This window comes from Octopus bimaculoides, chromosome 13, assembly GCF_046866305.1.
Source record: "Octopus bimaculoides isolate indiv1 chromosome 13, ASM4686630v1, whole genome shotgun sequence".
Lineage (NCBI taxonomy): Eukaryota > Metazoa > Mollusca > Cephalopoda > Octopoda > Octopodidae > Octopus > Octopus bimaculoides.
The window spans coordinates 63,402,593-63,407,592 of NC_142940.1; the positions used below are offsets into that span (position 1 = coordinate 63,402,593).

The 5,000-nt window shown below is 40.5% G+C and overlaps 1 protein-coding gene across 4 annotated transcripts in view; it reads right to left on the reverse strand.

Annotated features, from left to right (window-relative positions):
* Window positions 1-5,000, reverse strand: part of LOC106884332 (glycine receptor subunit alpha-2) — a 205,469-nt gene that overhangs the window by 199,964 nt on the left and 505 nt on the right. The window contains exon 1 of one of the 4 annotated variants that reach the window (XM_052972552.2): window positions 1-1,131. This exon is cut by the window's left edge and continues 471 nt beyond it. The exons of 2 other annotated variants lie outside the window; for them this stretch is intronic. The gene's annotated coding sequence lies outside the window, so the exon portion shown is untranslated. Of the gene's footprint in view, window positions 1,132-5,000 lie in introns of those variants that run through there. One more of the 4 variants, XM_052972554.2, reaches the window with a different exon arrangement.

Consider the following 5,000-nt stretch of genomic DNA (forward strand, 5'->3'; position numbering starts at 1 on the left):
TCGAATCGCTTCTGTAAAAAAACAAATCAAACCGCCGTTTCCTTTAACCTCCGATCGAGGTCACCTTCCTTCCATATTTCCATTTCGCTTCAATTTCGCTCTTCCATCGACCACCGGAGAAGGCATCAACGTCACAGAATCCTCTCGTCTGGCTGTCTCCATCCACAGAGCAACACAACGAAGAAGGTCGTCCTTCGGGTTACATGTCTACATAAGCAGTCATTAGAGAACGATATATAGCGGTCGGAGATTGGCGAAATCGGTAGAATGCTAAACTACGGCGTTGTTGTATTTTTTAGGTACGTTTGTGAGTTCAGTTCCCGCTCGTGATAACTATACAACTTTTTATCCTTCTCGTGTTGCTTAAAGAAATTGAAGAGAATGCAGACGTCTTGTCTATAAACCTTAAATTTAAATATATTACATTCTTCATTCAAATCCTGCTTGTACAGACTTTGCCGCCGCTTTCACATATCAGAATTGTTAGTTCTACTATGAATTTACTACTACAAAATACTATTACTGCAGCTTACTTACAATTGCCTCTATCACTCCTACCACTGCCTCTACTACTATTCATGCCACTACCATTTCTATAACTACCCGATGTTACATAGAATAACTACGTTCATTCTTATTATTTCTATTGTCGTCGTAGCTTCTGCTACTGTTGTTGCTACTTCAAACTGCGAAGACAAACGTCGAGTCAGAAAGCAACCTTTCTTTCCAAACGGGGCTGTGACAAATGAATTGGGCACCGGAAAGATTACTGATGCCGATTGTTCTCTTTCGTAAACGGTGATATTTCGGCGCAAGAGGGAGGTTGCAACGGGTAAACATACACAAGTAGTTGTAACGATAAGAACAGTGGAAGCATCGGTGGAAGCATCTTAAGCGGATAACATCAGCATTTCTTTAGCCAGCGGTATCTGCATACCCTCTTGTCTTTTAGATTTGACCTCAGTCATTGGACTGCGACCATGCTGGGGCACCGGCTTGGAGGTTTAGTAAAAGAAATTGACACCCAGTACTTATCATTTTAAAGTTGATGGTTATTCTGTCGGAATCTTTGGCCGAGCTAATAGGGTTGGGGAGTAAACAAACCAACGCCGGCTGCCAAGCACAATTACAAAACTACACACGCAGATATATACACACATGTATGTATATACAAATGTACAAATATATATATATATACATACATGCATACATGTGTGTATATACATATATACATACACACATACAAACATATATATATATATATATATATATAAGCAATGTTAAATCTCTGAACGAGGTTACAGTTTATATATATATATATATATATATATATATATATATATATATATATATATATATATATATATGTGTGTGTGTGTGTGTGTATATATAAACATGCATATGTATCTATACGCACACACGCGCGCGTATGTGTGTAAGCATGTATGCGGCCATGTTACAGCACTGCATACAAGTTTTAAATCGATCATATCCACCCCAGTGTTTATTTCTGTTTTATAATGATCTTATTGTTTTCTTGTTATCGAACCACTAATTTTAATGGGCATAAACAAACACACCGGTTTTTTATCGGTATAAACATAAACACAGATATATATATATATATATATATATATATATATATATATATATATATATATATATATATATATATATATATATATATATAGATTATGTATGTATACACGCGCGCACAAATATACGTAGACATGCATACACATACACACACACACACATATATATATATATAGCATTGTGAGTGATGGAAACAATATTAAATCAAATACACAGATATAATACATAAATTTATATATACATATACATACATATATACACATATACATACATACTTATATATATATATACATACATATATATAACATATAATATATATATAACATAATATATATATATATATATATATATATATATATATATATATATATATATATATATATATATATATATGGCGGACTTCGACACGGCGTTGAGTTCATTCACAAAGCCGTTGGTCAACCCCGAACTATATACTAACATAGATTTCCCCGAAGGTGTCACGTGGTTGAGAAGCGAACTTCGTCACCTCGCAGTCATGTATCCAAAATATACGCGCGAGGGAAAACGTATATGAATTCTCTCATTATCTATGAGTGGTCCTTTCTTCACACCCACGCATGCAATTTGGGGTACATCCTCAAATACGGGTTTGTTTTGGTTTAGTTCGATTACCTTCAGCCAGGACCCTCACGACAGGAGATTTCATCGGTCCGGAAAACCAGACATGTGACATTCCGCTTCAGCCTCTATCAGCCCCTGCTCCTATCTCCACTAAAATAGGGTCACTCAGCGCCCTACAATTTCTAAAGGACTCCTTATCCTTCCGGGTTCCGAAAGTAGCTTTCTTCAGCCTTGACATATTTTGTTCGGGGTCCTGCCTTCAGACTAAATATGATTACTGTTGTTATCTTGTTGTAGTTCTTACTCTTAATCTCGTTGTTGTTGTTCTTCTTCTTCTTCTTCCACTTCTTCCTCTTCTTGTGTAGCTGTAATTTATTGTTCTCATTAGTAGAATCAGTAGAACATCCGGAAAAATACTCTGCTTCCTTTTAACATTCTACGTTCAAACCCCGCCTGAGCCAACAATTCCTTTAATCCTTACGGAGTCGATAACGTTTTTGAAAAATCAAGAACAGAGGTTGATGGTATCGATAAAGTCCCTGTCCTCAGAACTGCTCACCTTGTGCCTGGGTCGATAAAATAAGTAACAGTCAAACAAGGATCGACGTAATTTAATTTACCCGCCTGCTGTAAAATTGCACAAATTGCCAGAATTAGGAAGAATTATTATGATTAACACTGCCGAGGTTGACTTTGCCTTTCGTCCCAACAGTGATCGATGAAATAAGTACCCGTTGAGTACTGGGGTGGATGTAATCGACTTATCCCCTCTCCCGTGATATTTCAGGCTTTCTGCCTATAATAGAAAGGATTGTGGCCAATAAAACGAATTAATTATTATTATTATTATTATTGTTATTATTTTGGAACAGGTGGTTTAGATGGCTAGAAGGCTTCTTATGGAGTGTATCCTGGTTAGAAGTGAAGATCATGTGGAACGTGTATATCCGGGTTCGAATGGCAAGTGGAACGACAGAAGAATTGAAGGGAACAGAAACAGGAAACAGAACATCGTGTAAGACAGGAAGACAGTTTTTAAAGTTGTGTTGGTGGTGGTGTAGTTGGTGATGATGATGATGAGGAGGAGGAGGAAGAAGAGGATTATGATGAGGATTATGATGAGGACGATGATGAGGATTAAGATAGTCATAATGATGGTGTGATTACGGTGGTGGCGATGGCGGAGGTGGTTGTTATGGTGATGTTGGTGGTTGTGGTGGTGGTGAAAGTGATGGTGATGGAGGTAGTTATTATAGTGGTGGTGGTTGTGGTGGTGGTGGTAGTTGTGGGGGTGGGGTGATGTTGGTGATTGTGTTGGTGGTAGTAGTAAAGTTGACTGTTGTGATGTTGGTGTCAGTGGTGGATGGGTGGGGTGGGGATTGTAAGTGGTGGTGGTGGTGGTGGTGGTTATAGTTGCAGTTGTGGTGGTGGTGGTGGTGGTTGTAGTTGCAGTTGTAATGGTGGTGGTGGTGGTGGTGGTTGAGCGTCTATTGGTAGTGATGCTGTTGCTACTGCTGAAGCTGTTTAACCCCGGGTTTCGTCAGACGTATGATCAAATGCGTTCCATCCGTAGCTATCCCGTTTGTTTGCATATCTAACACCACCAGTATCCAACGTGTATTTTACCTTTTCAAAGACAAAAAAATCTGTAGCGTTTGAGATGAGGTGGAGGGAGGGGACTTTAGTCGCTATTTCTAGCAGGGTCAAGCAACCACGTAGAAGTTCCGATGGCGGTGGTGGAGATGGTGGTAGTGGTGGTGGTCTATGTTTGCGGGCTTTAGTGTATGTGTGTGTGTGTGTGTGCGTGTATGGGTGTAGGCATGCGTTTGAGTGTAGGCTTGTTCGTGAGAGAAGTGTGCATATACGTGTGTGAGTGTGCATGCGCGTGCGTGAGTGTAGATGTTTAAGGGGGTTGTACTAAATGTGTGAATAGGGGACAGTAATAAATGGAAAAGACAAAAAAGACATCGATGAATATGTGAAGGGGAGGAAGGATGAGTAGGGGACAGCGAGGGAGTAGGAGGTCAGTGGAAGAGCAAGGGTGAAAGGGAGAGAAAGGAGGAGGGAGATGTTGTTTAGCCCCGAGACATCCCTCGCTGAATCGATTTATAAGCAGAGGCGCTCCAACCGTGATCAGCCCGTCGATTTGCATAACTATGATTGCAATGTCCAGTGTATAGCGATGTTGTTTTATGGTGGTAGGAAGTGGGAGGAGTCAGTGAAAGTGGGAGGTAATAATGAGAGAAAGGAAAAGGAATGTAGCGGGGTGGAATTACGAGAGGAGCTGAAGGTGGGGGGGTTGGGGTGAATGAAGGAAAGGGGAGAGAAATTAAGGGTAAGAATGAAGAATTCGGTGAGAGGGGGAGAGAAAGAGAGAGAGAGAGAGAGAGAGAGAGAGAGATGGAGGGAGTCTAGCAGAAAGAGAGAGGGGAGAGAAAGTGAAAGAGTCTTGCAGAGAGAGTCTAACAGAGAAAGGGAGAATCTAATAGAAACAGATAGAGAGGAGAGTCTTGCTGAGAGTGAGAGAGAGAGAGGGGGGAGGTATCGGCAAAGGCAAGGAGGATATGTAGACACAGAGAGAGAGTAGCAACGAAGAGACGTCGAAAGAATAGAAATAGTAAGAGGAGAGACTGACAGAGTGGGAGGGAGGAAGGGAGGGGATGAGGAGGAAGAGGTAGAATAACAGAGGATGGGAGGAGGAGAGTTAGATTGGAGACAGTGAAAGTGAAAGAGAGAGAGAGAGAGAGAGAGAGAGAGAGTATAATAGAAAGAGAGATGTAGAAAAAGAGAGAGAGTGAGAG